At 39.8% G+C, this 18,527-nt stretch overlaps 1 protein-coding gene across 8 annotated transcripts in view; it reads left to right on the forward strand.

The window, feature by feature from the left end:
• Positions 1-18,527, forward strand: part of DPF3 (double PHD fingers 3) — a 412,206-nt gene that overhangs the window by 272,999 nt on the left and 120,680 nt on the right. The gene's annotated exons all lie outside the window — the stretch shown is intronic.

Here is an 18,527-nt window from a genome sequence, read left to right on the forward strand (position 1 = left end):
TGGCATTGTGCTCCTCCATGGCTTCTCTCTCTCTCTCTCTTTTCTCTTTCTCTCCCTCTCTCTCTCCTGCACTCTCTCCTGCACCTTCTCCCTTTCTTCCCTCTCCCCTCTTTCTTTCCTTCCCTCTCTTTCCCTCTCTCTCCTTTTTCTTATCTCCTTTTCTTTCCATTTCTATCTTTATCTCCCTCTCCCTTTGTTTTCTCCTCTCTCTTTCCATTTCTGTCTTCTCCTCTCTTTCTCTTCTCTCTTTCTTTCCATTTCTCTCTCACTTTCTCTTTCTTCTCTCTTTTCTCTCTTCCTCCCTCCTCTGACACTTTTCTCTCTTCCCTCCCCCTCTCTCCCATCTCTCCTTTTTCTCCCCTCCCCATCTCCTCTTCTCTTTCTCTGTCTCCTCTTTTTCTCCTCATTCTCTCTCCTTTTCTTCTCTCTCTTTCTCTCTCTCTTTTTAAGATTCACCCTCTATTTCTTTCTTTGTTTCAGATAGTTACAAACAAAAGCATAACCCAAAAACCTCCGACAAAGGTACTTCGTTCTTGTATCTTTTCATTTGTTCTTCCTGCTAATTTCCTTCTTTTCCCTCCTTCCTTATGTAGGGAAAGCTATGAATCTATATGATGGTTATTACTTTAATTTTAATCAATTTTCTTTCCTCCTTCCCTCCCCTTTGAACTATGCAGTCTTTCCACTTCACTAAAGTCTCTTTGATGGGTAACTGGCTATCCCTGGAACATAGGGTTTAGCAAATAATACCACAATAGGACTATGAGAAAGAAATGGTGGTTTTGTGAAGGAACAAGAGACCTGAATCTATCAAAGATTTATATACAGAAGAAAATGTGATGTCTCTTAATAAAGAGAAAGATTTGGTCTTCTTTTCAAGCACCCATAGCATTGTCTGCTGAAAGCCTCTGGGCAGACAGAAACTCCTGTCCTAGATAGTTTTTCATTGTTCAGGACAGCCTCTGCTTCCACTCTGGTAAGGGCACTTCTTAAAACCACAGTCCCTACTAATCTTTCCTTTCTGTCTATTCATCAATCTGAGAAGGCATGCCATGTCTGCAAGTGACTACTCTCACCAGGTCCCTTTCAGAATGCCAGAGAGGCAAGCCACAGAGAGTTTAGGGGATCATCTAATATTTGGATATGGACACTGGAGATATATCCTGGAGTCATAACCCCTCATGTTTTAAAATAAAATTTACAATTATGAGCATACTTATTGGAATGGGGTAGAGGGCAATGGTGGGTAGTAATGGGGGACTTAAGGCAGAGTAGTGACTTTCCCTTTGTATTGATCTTAAGAAGTTGTTCATTGTTCAGTAGAAAGTGATAGTCAGAGTGTATTTTGTTATCAAATCCTCCAACCTTCATGATTCTTATTCAATGACTCATTCAGCAGATAGGAAACAATTTTTCAATAGGAAATAGCACAGTATGGAGGGAAGAATTCTGGATTTGCTTTTGGAAAAACTGGGTTTGAATCTGCTCACTTCTTGCTGTTTGGGTGACTCTGGGCAAATCCCAGCCTCTCCAGGACTTAGTTTCTTTACCTGTAAAATGAGATGGACGGGCTAGATGGTCTCTAAGGTATCTTTCAGGTCTAAATCCCATAAACTTATGTTACTCCTATAGGAAATAGGCCTATAGTAACATAATTCCATCTAAGAATAAATTGAAGTGTTCCACTGTCATCTTTCCATCATACAGGCAAGGTGAAATAGAACTTGTTTTGAGCCTGGGCAACAAACACCATTTAATTTCCTTGATGAGGTTCAAACACATCCCTTCCTACATCAAAGATTTGTCTTGATCCACTGTAATCCTAGCCTGCTAGCTCCCTAAAGGTCCCTGTTGTTCTGGGGTAATGAAATGTGAAGTTTCTTTGGCCCTTTCAAAGAAGGGTCAGTAGTTTTGTCTTCTTGCCAAAGAAGGCATTTCCATGTATAAAGGAAAATGGGATATATCCATAATACCTGTCTGTTGGTCTGTGTGGGTTTTTAAAAGTTATCTGTCCTTTTCTTGTGGCTTGATATCATAAGGAATTTCCTTACAGAAGCTGAGATTGTTTAGCCCTTAGATGACAAAGTTTTTGCATTGGCTACCCAGCTAAATCTGACTTTAAACTTGGATTTTTCCAACACAGTCTGTTCTCCTTTTCTGCCCACCACCTTCTATTTCCTCTCCTTAGATATTTGACCTTAGACCTCAGCTCTTCTTTGTTGGATGATTCTTTACTGGGCATGATTCTTTTGCTTACTCTTCCTTTTCTATGTCTTTCTTCCTCATGCAGCCACAGTATAATATCCTTCTTATAAACCATTTAGGTCAAAGCACGTTTGGTCATAAATCCTTCATTTATTCACATATCTGATAGGTAAAATATTCCACGGTCTCCTAATTTGTTTATATCACCCTTATGTCTACATCATATACCCATTTTGACCATATGTTGGTATATGATATGAGACGTTGGTATATGATATGAGATGTTGGCCTGTGCCTCATTTCTGCCAAACAGGTTTCCAGTTTTCCTGGCATTTTTGTCGACTAGTGATTTCTTTTCCCCAAATCTTGGATCTTTGGGTTTGTCAAACGCTAGATTACCAAGGTAACTTACTATTATGTATTGTGTACCCAATCTATCCTACTGCTTTGCCGTTCCATTTCTTAGCCAGTGCCAAACTGTTTTGATAATTACCACTTGGTAATATAGTTTGGGATCTGGTACTACTAAGTTACCTTCCTTCACATTTTTTCATTGATTTCCTTGATATTCTTGACCTTGTGTTCTTCCAGATGAATTTGATTATGATTTTTTTCTAGCTCTATAAAATAATATTTTTGGTAATTTGATCCTTATGGCACCAAATAAGCAAATTAATTTAGGTAGACTTGTCCTTTTTTATTATATTGGCTTAGCCTACTCATGAGCAATTAATATTTCTCTAATTGTTTAGATCTGACTTTATTTGTATGAAAAGTGTTTTGTAATTGTGTTCATATAGTTCCTCGGTTTGTCTTGGCAGGTAGAATCCTGGGTATTTGTATTGTCTGCAGCTATTTTAAATGGAATTCCTCTTTCTATCTCTTCCTGCTGGACTTGGTTGCTAATATATAGAAATGCTGATGATTTATGTGGGTTTATTTTACATCCCCTTCCATTTTGTTTTTTGTCTTGAGTGGGGCTAAGGACTCTGCAGCCTCCCCTTTCTGTATTCAGACTTTCTTGGTAAATTATCTGGCAGCTTGGTGATTAATGGACTTTATTTTTATCTAGTGCCCTTCAGACTTGTGATCCTTTGGGACAGGAATGACCTTTGGAGAGGTCATGTAGCCCATCCCCCTGTATTGGACAAAGAGTGCTTTTAATAATCCCTAATGCATCCTAAGTAGAGAGGTGTCTGGTCTCTTCCACGAAATCCCCAGAGAGGGGGTTACCATAGCTGCCCTTTCCCCATTATTTCAGTCGTTCTTTGAATGATGGTCTCCCCTTACTATGAATCTAAATTTCCCCGACTGTAGCCCCTCTTGCCTTTTGTTCCCTTTTCCTGAAACAAATGAACATCCACTGTTCTACCAGTCCGTTGTATCCTCCCTCTCTGGGCTGCCTGACCATGCCCACCTTTCTCTCTGCCTCTCCTGGTTCGGTTCTCCAGAATAAAATCTGTCAATTACGTGACCCTCCCTCTTCTGTTCTTTCTTTCGTGCCTGGGGCTAAGTAGAGTGCTCAGATCTGAGACTATGTCAAGGTCCAGTCAGTGAGGAGTGGAAGACTCATTTCTTTGTAAACTTTAAAGTGCTATATTAATGGGTGTTTTCCTTTCTCCTCCCCTTAAAACAGCAGCAGTAACAAACAGCACACTGGCTGGTCCTCTGAATACAGCTCCATTCAGTGGGACATTGGCATATTTCGGCAGTATCATTGCGTTGCCTACACTTCTCCCTGCAAGCTCCCAAAGCTCTTCAGTTCTGATACCGACACTGTGCCAAACCAGGTGTATGCTAGTTTATGTCTATGCATTTGATGACTCCTTCCTCCATCAGTCACTTTATATTTTGCCCTATTGCATCTCCATAAAGAGATGCAATAATATGTGGCTTCAATATTTGAGATTCAATAAGAACAAATTTCCTAAGATTGCACAGCAGTTAAATTCCGTTCTCCACAGATTTGCAATCCCTGCCATCTTTGTGTTGTCTGCCAGTTGGATTTGCATAATTCCCTACTCCATCTTTCAAGTCACTAATGAAAATATCAAGTCATCTTGGACCCAGAAGAGACCCTTATGAGTCCCCATGCAGCACTTTCTCCAATGTAGATGTGGAACACTTAATGATTATTTTTCAAGTTTGATTTTGTTTAACCGCCTTGGTATTTATTCCTCAGTATAGCTGTTCGATTGTATTCTCATTTCCAGTTTCCCCTAGGAGAGGGGCAGATGTAACAGTATTAAGTGCTTTGGTTACTAATGCCAGGTGATAGATACTTTGTCTATTGCTTTCATCTAGCCACTGGGTATCCTATTTCAGAGAAATAGTCAATTATTTGAACATGGTGAAGGTTTTTTTTTCTTTTGGACTCATTCATGGTGCCTCTGGCCTTATACTTTATTTTCCTGCAAATAATCACAGTGCTACTGCTTTATTAATTATCTTATCGTTTGCCAACTTTGGGAGTTTAGGTGTTGTTTTCAGTTTCTTGGAGATGAGAGCTTGTTTCTCATCTTTCCCACCTGTCACCTATAAACAAAAAACTGCATGTGATAGGCTGAGAGATCCCATTCAGTTGAACTGAAGTATTTGTTCAATTCAATAGAAACGAATCACGTCTGATTCAAACTCCTGGTATCGGGTCTGCAATTTCCCAGCACTTTCTTTATCCCTTGCCTTAGCTACTTCTCTTCTGGTCAGGAGGAGCACCAATCTTCTGGAATTTTTTCGTCAGATGGCCACTGTAATCAACATGCTTATTATTGCAATAGAGAGGCAGTGTGATGTAGCAGATAGAAGCATGGCCTCAAAGATCTAGTTTTTAGTCCTGACATGTTAGTTGTGTGACCCTGGGCAAATTCTTACCTCTTAACGCTCTAGGCAAGTAGGCAACTCACCTGTGAATTCCCTGTGCCAGTAAAATTACAGATCTGATCTTTTTGTGTATTTATTGTTGTAACATCTGAAAGTTACTAGTACCAATAGTTAGAGTAATGGCTTGAGGTATAGAGTATTGTATAAATGTATTGGGGTTGTTAATTTGGGGGTTCAGAACTAAGATTTTATTGGTGCAGGGAATTCCCAATGAGCAACCCCTTAACTGTTTGGATTAGTAACTATTCTCCAAATTGTGGTTTTAGAGAATTGCTTGAGTCACTGAGAGGTTAAGTCAAGTGCCCATTATGAATTAGAGGTAAGACTTGAACTCAGATCTTTATGACTTTCATTTATTGATGACACCATGTCTCTTGGGTTACTGGTATATTTCAAATTGAAAGTTGACTTCAGAGCTAGGAAAACCCAAGGTCAAATCCTGCACGTGACACAGACTAGTTGTGTGGCTTTGGGCAAGTCACTTAACCTTTCAGTGCTCCAGACAATTCTAAGACTACAAGTTGCAGAGAAGGTGCTGACTTGCATTGGTAGAGGGTATTTCCTATGTCATTGAAATCATAGGCCCAATCCCTATTGCTCAATCTTCAGTGACGATCACTAATTAACTCTTATGGACACTTTTTTGGTTAGGATCATCTGCCTCTGTTGATGAAAGCTACTTTGAGTCAGGAAGACTCCTTTTCCTAAATTCAAATCTGGCCTCAGACACTTACTAGCTGTGGAACCCTGGACAAGTCACTTAACCCTGTTAGCCTTAGTTTCTTCATCTATAAAATACACTGAAGAAGGGTATCTTTGTCAAGAAAATCCCAAATGGGGTCATGAAGAACTGGACATGACTGAAAAGTGACTGAACAATAAAACCACACTGGAAAGACTTTAAGTATGAACCTAGAGCTGGATTGTGTTCTGTCATTAGTGGACCAGCCTACCTAAGTTTGAAGAGGTTTATCATTTGGAGGGGCCTACCAACTGTATCGCCAAGGCAATATTCACAGCACTGGTGGTGACTATGAATATGCCAGCATAGTTCTCAATCGCCAAGTATGAAAGACTCTCCATATAGAAGACAGAAGAAAAACATTTATTTAAACACCAGAAAGCCAGATCTCAGAACCAGAAAGCAAAATCTATCATGGTGACCAAGAAGTTAATAAACGTGATCACAAAAGGGGGCAAAGCCATTCTCAAACCTCCCCTCTCTCAGCTGGGGCCTTCTCACTATCAGCTGTCGCACTGTGGCAATTGGCCTGAGTTCTATACCCCCTGACCTGACCTTGTTCATTCACTTCCTCCAGCTTCCACTCCATCCTTCCTGTTCTGCCTGTTCAGCAACCTCCTCCTACCACATGTGACTTAGGCTTCCAGGTGATTTAAGCAGATCATATGGACCTATTAATTAATAAGAAAGATCTTGCCATTTAAATTACTATTACACCAGCTAGGTTCAATGAATTGAACACTGATCTTAGAATCAGGAAAACCTGAATTCAAATCCTGTGTGACCCTAGCACCTCAGTTTCCTTTTCTGCAAAAATGAGAATGTTAGACTGGATGGTTCGAAAGGTTGGTTCTAGTTCTATATCTATGCTCCTTTGGACATGGTCTTCTGTCCCTGACCCTTGTCAATGAAGGGAATAGATGTTTAACGGTCCAGCTGTGTTTCTCTTCATTTACTTGCAGGTCTTAGGCTAGGGTGAAGGGGAGGAGGGAAGGAGCTGGAAAGAACACTCACTGCCATTGAAAGTTGACTTGTAGAGCAAACCTGTAGCATTTGTTGAATCACAGGCATATGATGTTGGATGCCAGGTAGATTGTGTCTTTTCTGTTATTGAAAAACAGGGGCTGTGTAACACCGGTGAAAAGGATCAACCCTGAGCAAAAGTGTGCAGTAGACAGTTTGGTCTTGGGTACCAGACAACCCTACCTACTTTCTTTTTTCTTTTTTTTAAAAAATTAATTAATTAATTTTTAATTTTCAACATTCACTTACATAAGATTTTGAGTTAAATTTTCTCCTCCTCTCTCACCTCCCCCCACTCCTGAAGATAGCATGCCATCTGATATAGGCTCTACATATACATTAGTATTAAACATATTTTCACATTAGTCATGATGTAAAGATGAATTAGAACCAATTTGAGGAACCATAAGAAAGAAGAAATAAAACAACAAAAGAAAAAGAGAGCAAATAGTATACTTCCATCTGTATTCAGACTCCAAAATTCTCTCCCTGGATGTGGGTAGCATTTTCCATCATGAGTGTTTTTGTCTTAGATCCTTGCCATTGCTGAGAAGGGCTAAGTCTACTGAAGTTAGTCATCATACTCTGTGGCTATTACCGTGTACAGTGTTCTCCTGGTTCTGCTCACTTCACTCATTATCAGTTCATTTAAGTCCAGGTCGTTCTGAAGTCTGCCTGCTCATTGTTTCTTATAATACTATTCTGTTACATTCATATACCACAACTCGTTCAGTCATTCCCCAATTGATGGGCATCCCCTCAATTTCCGGTTTTTGGTCACCGCGAAAAAAGCTGCTATAAATATTTTTGTATATGTGGATCCTTTTCCCATTTTTATGATCTCTTTGGGATATAAACCTAGAAGTGGTATTGCTGGGACAAAAGGTATGCACAGTTTCATAGCTCTTTGGGTATAGTTCCAAATCGCTCTCCAGAATGGTTGGAGCATTCACAACTCTACCAACAATGCATTAGTGTTTCAATTTTCCCACATCTTCTCCAGCATTTATCATTTTCCTGTTTTGTCACGTCAGTCAATCTGATAGGTGTGATGTGGTACCTCAAAGTTGTTTTGATTTGTATTTCTCTAATCAGTAGTGATTTAGAGCATTTTTTCATATGACTATAGATAGCTTTAATTTCTTCATCTGAAAACTGCCTGTTCATATCCTTTGACCATTTATCAGTTACAGCCCTAATTTCAATCCTTTCCTGATTCCTTTCTCTTTTAGCAAGTACTTTAATGCCCTTATTCTCTTCTTGAATATTCTTGGAAGGAAAGAGGGAAGGAAGCAGGAGAGGAAACAAGCATTAATTAAGCATCTACTACATGCAAGACTCTATTAAGTGCTTTACGATTATTCTCATTTGATCCCCAGAACAACCATGAGAGGTAGGTTCTATTATTATCCCCATTTTACAGCTGAGAAAACTGAGGTATACAGAGGTTAAAGTGACTTACTCCGGGTCACACAGCTAATAAATTTCTGAGGTGGGATTTGAACTCAGGTCTTTGTACCTCCAAGCTTGGAACTTTGTCCACTGTGCTACCTAGCTGCTTAGTAAACATAGACTGGAGTCTCAGAACCATTTTCAGGTATGAGTCTATCCAGATTTGCCCGAGGTCAGTTCTCCTCAGTGTCCATCCCTAGCAGTGGATATTTGAGTGGCTATTTGTTAGTTCTGGGTTTCTCCTAAGTCCCCTGGTCTCCCGAGTCTCCCTGTTGCAGTTACTCACGTTAGATCTGGAACTGGAGTCACATAGACTTGGCTTCCAATCCCACCTCTGATACTTACTAGTTGGGTAACCAAGGGTAAATCATTTGTCTCTGTCTGCCTCAGTTTCCTCGACTATAAAATGGGAATAATAATGACATTTGCCTCCCAGGACTGTTGTGAGAATTAAATGAGATAATATTTGTAAAAACCCTTACCATAGTGCCTGGCACGTATTACACGCATAATAAATGCTTATTTCTTTCCTTACTTTTTCTGATTCTCAATTTTCTCATCTATAAATGGGGATATAAATGTTTGTAGTACACATTGTAAGTTCTATGAGGCTTAAATAAGGAGGGATACGTAAAGTACGTTACAATCTTTAAAGAGATCTAGAAATGCCAGTTGTTTCTCTTGTATTTTTATTATCCCTTTCCTCTCTCTATCAAAACTCCCTTTCTCTCAGTATTTGTTTTCATTTAGCTGCCTGGGAAGGAAATATCTATAAACTCATTCATATCAAATTGGGGAAAGTGCCTCATTAATTCATATTAAGGTATGTGTATGTGTGTGATTGATAATAGGGTGATGTGTGAACCTTCCGTCTTTGTGCAGAGGCATCGTAACATTTCCCATAGCAGCTGTTCCAAACTTTTTTTTCCCATTTTCCTCAAATCCCCTGCTCCACTCTCACCTCCCTAATTCTCTGCAAATGGACATTTTTCATATTTTACTAAGACATTTGGGGTTATCAGACATGAGCAGCCTTAACTTCTCTCTACCACTAAATGCCTCTCACTTTCTTTTTTGATTCTTTTCCATCTCAAATGAAACAATGATTCTTTTCTTTCCTAAAGCTCATTTGTGTTCTCTTATACAAAGTGTAACTGAGTGCCAGATTTGGACTCAGGAATTACTGGGTTCCAATCTTGCCCCCTACACTTACTAGCTTTGTGACGCTGGGCAAGTCACTCAACCTATAGGAATATTAATAGCACTGTAAGGATCTAATAAGATAATGTAAATAAAACGCTTTGATTACCTAAATGTGAGTTATTATTATGGCTGTTGTTGCCATCGTCATGGTGGTTGAATTTCTAACAATAGGTTATTATTCGCTTCTCCTGGACAATTACCTCAAAGAATTATACTTTAACTCTTTGAATCTTCATTCTCTCCCTTTCTACTAATTTCTTTCCTTTTACCCACAAAAATGTTCTAATATTTTCTCTTTTATTCCTTCAAGTTACTATTCCATCTCTCATTTCCTCTTCTGTCAAATATTATTAAAGAATCATCTGCACTTTGCCCCTACTGCCTCATTACCCAGTTATTCCTCAACCTCTTACAATCTGCATCCACCGTTCTATCCAAACTATTCTTTTTCAGTTCTCATTTTCTTTTTTTTTTAATTGTTGTTGTTCAGTTTTGTTTGACTCTTTGTGACTCCAGCTGGGGTTTTCTTGGCCAAGAGAATGGAGTGGTTTGCCATTTCCTTCTCCAGCTCATTTTACAAATGAGAAAACGGAGGCAAACAGGGTAAAATGACTCGCTCAGGATCACACAGCTAGTAAGTATCTGAGATTGGATTTGAACTCAGAAAGACTCCAGGGTAGTGCTCTATCCACTGGACCATCTAACCTCATTTTCTTTAGTTTTTGGATTTGACCCTGTTGATCATCTACTTCTTGTAACTTCTGTTCTTCTCCTACCTTTTTTCTTTTCTGACTCCCTAATTTTTGGTACTCCTCATGGTTCTGTTCCCAGCCATCTTTTCTCCTCTTTCTGTATGTATACTTTCCCATGGTAATTTCAACCATTTTCTGGACTTTACCTCAGGAAGACTGGGGGATTCAAATTCCATCTCTGACACTTGCTAGCTATGTGACCCTGGGCAAATCACTTTCTTGGTCTCTGTCTCTTGACCTTTAATATAAAAAAGTTGGACTAGATGCCTCTAAAGTCCTTTCCAACTCTAAATCTGTTATCTTATGCCTCTATGCTGGTTACTTCCAAACTGTATTCTCAGCTGTGTCTTTTCTTGAGTTCTGGGAAAATGTTTCTAAATGTTTAAATATCCTAGCTTGCTAGAGATAGTCTGAAATTTAGGGAAATGAACTTAATTATAAATTCATACTATTTGATCCCAATCATTTTTTTGCATCTGTGTCACTTTCATATATCACACTATCCATCTACCACTTCCCACAGCAGCTTGTGTAAATGTCCCCTTGTTCTTCACAATCATAATCCCCTCTCCCCTCACTACTATCATTCTTTGCAGATGACCTTGCTTTCCACTTCACTGTTTTTTCTCTTAGTTACTTCTGTCAATGCCACCACCATTCCCTAAGGCACCCAGGCCTACAACCTTGGATTCATCTTTAATTCTCCTCCTCACCCCTCCCCTTCACATTCAGTTAGTTGATGAGACCTATTGTTTCTCTTTCTGTATTCATGTATGTACCATTCTCTCCTTTCCAGCTACTATTGCCAGCCTAGTTCAGGCCCTCATCACTTATCTGGACTATTCTTAACTCTTCCGTTTGTCTTTAATCTTTATCACATTGAATCCACATTACAGGCTACTTCCAGAGTAATCTTATTAAAGCACAGATATGATCAAGTCATTTCCCTGCTCAAAATTTCAATGGTTCTCCCATTACCTACCAAGTAAAACTTATGCTCATATGCCTCGTATTTCAGGCTCTCCATAATTTGACTTTAACCCTATCTCCTACTGCTTCCCTGCCAGGCCTAGAGGCCTGAGGGCTACCCGAGTCTTACCTTACCTATCCCAGGTCTTCGGTTGGCCAAACCGGGTAAACATATGAGAGAAGAGACTTTCCGGAGTAGAACAAGGGTTACGCTTTATTCAGGGTCCTGGTTACATGTGCAGGGGGAACTCTTCCTTAGGAGGGAGAGAGAAGTCTCCCAAGGAGGCAAAGATCTTACAGTAAGAGATTGGAAGCAGAAGTGGAAGTGGGGAGAGAGGGGGAAGGGAGAGCGAAGAGAGGAAAAGGGAAGAGGCGCCTTCTGTCCTGTAAGGGCACCTCCCGTGCTAAGAGCGCCTTCAGGCTTTCCTGACCCTAATTAAGCTCTCCTGCCGCATAGTTTGCACCTGAATACCGTGCCTGTTAGATAACAATAGGTGTGCCCAGATCCGGACCAGTCTCGAGGGCGGGGATGCTCTCTCCCATCACGTTCTCACGGGAAGAGGTGGAAATACACGAGATAGCTCGGTCTCACTCCTCGATTCCCTGCTGTTTCCTGGGGGGCCTCATGAGAACTCTAAGATTTAGAAGTTCCCACCTTTACCCGCCCGAGACTGTCCACATGGAATTGAGTTTCCACCCCCAACACTTCCCTCCATGAATACTTTGCACCAATTAAACTTGATTACTTGCTGTTCTCCTCATGCTATCTTTGTATTCTATCTTGAGTGAATATTTTTTACTTATCTCCTTTACTAGATTAGAAACTCCATGAGGACAGGAACTATTATTCTTATCTCCCCTTCTGTACTCTAGCACCTGACAGGCAAGTGCCTTGCATAATAAGACAGTCAATGGTTATTTGTTGGATGGATGGGAGGATGCATGAATGAGTGAATTATTCACTGCTGTTAAACTCTATCCCAACCAAGAAGTTTTATAAAATGCTTTTAGACTAGGAATGAGGGACTACAGTCAGTATTTCCCCAACCCTTGAATAGTGGGTGGAAAAATAATTTCAAGTTGTTACGAAGCCTTGGAACACCTTGGAGGGGGAAACGTACCAACACGTGCCAGAGTTGGCAGATCTCAGATGGCTGGGGTAGAGGAGAGAGTAAAACTCCATTTATGTGGAACATGAGCCTTGAATCCTCCACATTCTGCCCCCTCCCAAGGGAATGTAAATTACTTCCTGAATGTTGCTAACATCTAAGTTATGCAACATCCAGAAAAGCATTGAAACCACAACAATGATTTAATAAGATTTGGCCAATTTATACATTATTGAATTGTGACTCCTAAAGTATAATTTACTCTTGGGAAAACCAGGAGCTTTACAACCAAGTCTAGAAGTATAACTGAAAAATTCTAAGGACTTAAGTCTGTGCTTAGAAATGGCCAAAAATTTTCCCAACTTTTTGATGTGCCTGACTTTTGGTAACAATCTATAATATCCCTGTTGGGCATAGACACCTTGTGGATCATTGTTAATATTTCTGCTATTCTGAGGAATTTCTTGTTCTTGTGGAAATGGCTTTGGGCCTAGCTTTCTCAGTCTACAGAGGTTATTAAACAAATGGTTTATGGGGACTTAGAAATGGAAATGGTGATCACGAGGAGCCATTATGGGTTCATAAAGATCATTCTGTCATCATACAATTCACATTTCCTTTTATGATAGGATCACCAGACTAATAATAGCTCTGGTGCTAAAGGAAAGGAAATTCTTGGCTTAAAATTACTATGCCATCTTTGAAATCCTGATAAGTTTGGAATATTCTACTGTGCATAATAAATTTTTGGCGAGTGGATTTTAAGAATTTAGAGAAAGGATAAGTGGAATCTTTTATGTAAGACTATAATGGAAAGGTGGTTCAAGGAGATGGAATACTTTCATGGTTGAAATTCCTTTTATACACACATCTGTAACAAGTGAGGAACTAAAGGTATGACTTCATAAAGAGTAACAAGACTGTAGCAGGAAGAGCAACAGTGATAACAGCAATAACTTTTCCTTCTCCATTTCCTCCTTCTTTTTCTCCTTCTTTTTCTTCTTTCTCCTCCTCCTTCTTATCATCATCATCATTATAATAAATCATCATTACTATCCCCACCACTACCAGTACTACTACTGCTGCCATTACTGTTACTACTACTACTACTACTACTACTACCACCATTACTACTACTACTACTGCCATTACTACTACTACTACTACTGTCATTACTGTTACTACTACTACTACTACTACTACTACTACTACTACTACTACTACTACTACTACTACCTACTGCCTATTACAATTACTATTTTTTGAAGACTGAGTTTCCCTATTTCACTCAGGTTAGAAATGCAGCAGTTACTCACATATCTGATCCCAATATTGATCAGCACAGAAGTTTTAACTCGTTCTGTTTTTCCAGCCTGAACCTGTTTGCCCCTCTTTAGGTACCCTGGTGGCCCTCTAGTCTGGGATTCACCATAGGTGCTGGACTTTTACCATTTGTCCTTCATTCTTGAGGAAGATTTTGATATCAGGAAGATGTCATTATTTGCAAGTGAATTGGATTTAAGTGAGGGAAGACTGGTGCAAAGTCACCAGCTTCACTTTCTCCTCCCCAGCCATCTGGGTCCAGTGGCGAGATATAGATCAGGATGACTGGAGATGGCCCTTGGCCTTTTTAAGGTAAGGTCTTTCCAAGGTCTCAGTTTGTCTGAGGCAATGCCCGTTCAGTGATTAAGGCTAGGTAAAAAGAGAGAAAGAATGGCCTCTTTTACCTGGTAAAAAAAAATAAAATCAATCTGGGAAGGGAAGACCCTTAGGGTTTCTGGTCAAAACAGAAACAATTTCTGTTCTCATCCAAACAATGGCCAAGTGAAGCTTTAACCCTCCTGCAGCTCCAAGTTCAAGTAGCTAGGTAGCACTATATATAGAGGCCCTGGACCTGGAGTCGGGAAGACCTGAGTCCCAATTTGACACTAGACACTTAGTAAATGAAATATGGTATGTAAGAGAGAACAAGAAGTACATTTTGGCTGGACCAAAGAGTGCATGAAGGAGAATAAAGGGAGTAGACTCACTTCACTACTGTCTACCTCAGTTTCCTCAACCATATGATAGAGTCTGCATAGTGGGAATGATAATATTACCTTCCTCCCAAGGTTGTGAGGATCAAATGTTTAGCACAGTGCTTGGCACATAGTAGGTACTCATTAAATGCTTTTCCCCTCCTTCCTTCACCAATCAAGTGATCCATTGGCCTTCCCAGCAGCAGGGATTACAGGCTTGTGCCTCCATGTCTGGTCTGAGCATCTAGAATCTTTAAAAAGATATATACATAACATTGGACAAGGGAAGGTATCTGAAGATAATTTGGAAGAGTGAACTGTCCTGTGAGAATAATGTTAGGAACTTTAAAACCCAGAGTCAGCTGAGGCTTAGGATGAATGCTAAAGAAAACAAAAAGAGCTTTCTCCTCCTTTATCTTTTCAAAAAGAGCTCTTAAAATGGCTATGTTTGGGTAAGAGGAAGAGAAAAGAAAGGATAAGGCTGCTGCTTGGCTGAAAACAACGATAATGCCAATGGGGAGAAGGTAGTACAACTTAACAGCAGATTTTTTTTCTGCCAAATGGAGAATGTAGAATGAACATGATTAATAGTAGTTTGAAATAGGAAAGAGATAAATGAAAAAAATAAAAACTGTATACTCTTAGTGGGACAGCTAGGTGGTACATTGGGGTAGAGCTCTGGACCTGGTGTCTCTTCTTCCTGAGGTCAAATTTAACCTTGGACACTTCCTAGCTGTGTGACCTTGGGCAAATCACTTCACCTTGTTGGCCTCAGTTTCCTCCTCTGTATAAAAGAGTTGGAGAAGGAAATGGCAAATCACTCCAGTATCTTTGCCAAGAGAAAACCACAAAGAGTCAGATATGACTAAATTGGCTGAACAACAACAACAAACATACACTCTTAAGTTTAAGTCCTAATACCTGGATATCTGAGGGCACAGGAAAAAAAAAAAACTTATAGATATAGGTGCTGAGTTATTGTGAGTGATCTCTGGATAACTGGCACTTAAAAATGGAGATGTGCAAATGCTACGGGCCCTTATTTTCAAAAAAGGAGAAGGTAAATCCTTCAAGCAAGCTTACTCTTATTCCTAGTAAAATTCTAGGACACATTATTAAAAGAATGGTTTCTGGGTACTTGGAAAAAGTTCCATGATTATAAAGAGTTGGCTCTACTGAACATCCCAATTTCTATTGAGTGCATTGCCATCCTTCCATTCACCCAACTTTGTAGCCTTGGGGTCATTTTTGTTTCCTGACTATTCCTCACCTTACATATGCAAATCCGTGGCCCAGTCTAACTAATCCTGCCTCTGAAGCAGCATGGAATGAATAGTAGATAGGAATGTGAAGACAGTCAAGACTACTCTGTCAAGAGTTCTTGATATCCCATCACCCTTTCCCATGGGCATTTCCAACCTTCCCAGTACCAGACTTGGAACTGGGAAGGTTGAGGTTCAAATACTACCTCAGAAACTCATGAGTTATGTGATCCTAGGCAAATCCCAACTTTTATGTGCCTCACTAAGGGTTGGACAACATTTCCTGTAAGGTACCCTCCAGCCTTAAATTTATCATCTCATATCTCATCATTTCTCACATCTTTCTCCTTCTATCCACTCACTTGGCTACTTACTCTAGTTTAAACCCTCATAGTTTCTTGCCTAGGCTATTGTAATAATCCCCTTATTAGTTTTCATGCCTCAAGTCTTTCCCTTCTCTAATCTATTCTCCACAAAATGACGTTCCCAAAGCATAGATTTGACAGTCACTCCCCTCCTCCATAAGCTCCAGTAGTTCCCTACTACTCTCTTATATGCATACTCTTTGGTCTAGTGAAAATATCCTTCTTGCTGTCTCCTATAGCCCATTGTAGTGCCAATGCACTGTCTTCTGTAACTAGAATGTCTCCTTCATCACCTTTTTCTCTTACGGTAGAATTGCTGGTTAACCTTCAAAGGCTGGAAAAAGTATCACCTACACCGGGCCTCTTCTGATTCCCTAGCTACTAGTGTCTCCTCCTCAAAAACAAACAAACAAGCAGCACTTGGTGTTTTGTCTAAATTTAACATGTCTCCAGAATCTGAGACCCTTGAGGGCAGGGACTTCTGGTTTTTTCCTCTTTCTCTAGGACCTTACAAAGTATCTGGCACATGATATTCAATAAATGCTTGTTGATGAATGGTTTGATGATTTCAAGAATACTTCTTCTGTTTTGTTTTGGTTTGAGTATCATGTCTACTATATTCAACCTTATTGATTTATGACAGGAACTGTAGGAGGCCCAGAGTGTCATCTTCTTGTTTGAGCTAAATTGTTCCTAAAAGACAGTTCTCACTTTATATAAGTGCGGCAGATTTCTCCACCTCTTCATAAAGTGATTTTTATGTAACGCAAATATGCCTAGAGACTTGGGGAAGGAAAGAAGCAAGGGAGAGAGGCAAGAAGGGGTCCACTGGCATATGGAGGGAGGGGGAGGCACACAGTTTAAGGACACATAGAGACCAAGGACAGAGAAGTAAGAGCAGAAGGAATACTTGGGGTTAGTGACAGATCTGAGGTACCCAAGCACTAAGAAAGGCAAGGTAGACAGTTGGAATTGGACAGGGGTGAGGAGTGGGAATGACGGGAAAGAGGGCAAAGGTGTCTCTCAGCCCTGCAGGTCTTAAGCCAAGTCCCTGATTGGGCAGGGTGGTAGTGGTTTCTCAGACCCTCTGTTTTGCTTTCACTTGGAGGCTTGTTGGTTTTTTGTTTTTGTTTTTTGATGGAAAGGAGGAAGGTCCACAAGCTGAGTACCAAAAGGAGGAGGGGGCAAGAAAGAGAGAGAAAGAGAGAGAGAGAGAGAGAGAGAGAGAGAACCCAGTACTATATAGTAAAGTTAATGTAGGTGGTTTTTTGGAATGTAGCTTTCAGAATTCTTTATGTAAAGTTGAATTTGCATAATGAGAACTGTTTGTATTGCAAATCACGATTACACTCTTTGGGGTTCATTTTATATTTTCTCAATATGCACATTACTGTAAGTACAACTGCTTGGATCATTGTAGTTATATGATTCTCAACAGGAGAGACCTATAGGATCCATCTTCCTTCAATGATTGTTTTCTTGTTATTTAAATATGTAGGATCAATGCAAATGAATCTGTCCATATATCTAGAGGACAATTGGCATATGTGATCTTCCCCTCTGGCTCTGTCCTCCAGCTCCATTGGCTGCGTTCAGATAGAGAGTGGATGACCATATGCTAAGGATGTTATGGGGGAATTTTTAAAAATCAATTTATTGGTTTTCAGTTTTCAACAATCACTGCCATATGTTTTAAATTTTCTCCCCTTCCTTCTCCAAGACGGCATGAAATCTTATGTGGGTTCTACACATACATTCTCATTATACACATTTTCACATTAGTCATGTTGCATGGAAGAATTAAAATGAATGGGGAGAAACCATGAGAAAAACCAAACCAAAACAAAACAAAATAAAAAAGAAAATAGTCTGCTTCATTTTAAGTTCAGATTCTATAGTTCTTTCTCTGGATGTGAATGACATTTTGCATCAAAAGTCCGTTGAAAATGTTTTAGGACCTTGCATTGCTATGAAAGAGCACAGAAAAGAGTCCTCAGAAGGGACTCAGAAAGAGTCCTTGCACACTGTGACAGTTACTATGTGCAATGTTCTCTTGGTTCCACTCATTTTACTCAGCATCAGTTCATATAAGTCTTTCAGGTTTTTCTGAAGGCTGACTGTTCATCATTTCTTATAGCACAATACTATTCCATTACATTAATATACCACAACTTGTTCAGCCATTCTCCAATTGATGGGCATTCCCTTGATCTCCAGTTCTTGGCTACCACAAAAAGAGCTGCTATATGGGAGAATTTCTGCATTGAGTAAGAGACTTGACTAGATGACCTTTAAAGCCTCTTCCAATTCTAAGAATCTGTAATTTGTTCTTTTATGTATCACTTGTCAATTGGGTGAGAGAGCATTGAATGACTGTCAAAGTGACATCCTGTTACATATGTGGTTGTAGAATTCTTGATTTCCTTCAAAGCTTGGGTATCATCTCTTGATTTCATCACCACCATCCAAGTCCTTACCAGTACGTTATAAATATCAGCTAATAATGAGTGTTGTGTCCATTTTACAGAAGAATATGTTAAGGCCTAG

Source organism: Notamacropus eugenii, chromosome 1, assembly GCF_028372415.1.
Source record: "Notamacropus eugenii isolate mMacEug1 chromosome 1, mMacEug1.pri_v2, whole genome shotgun sequence".
Taxonomy (NCBI): Eukaryota; Metazoa; Chordata; class Mammalia; order Diprotodontia; family Macropodidae; genus Notamacropus; species Notamacropus eugenii.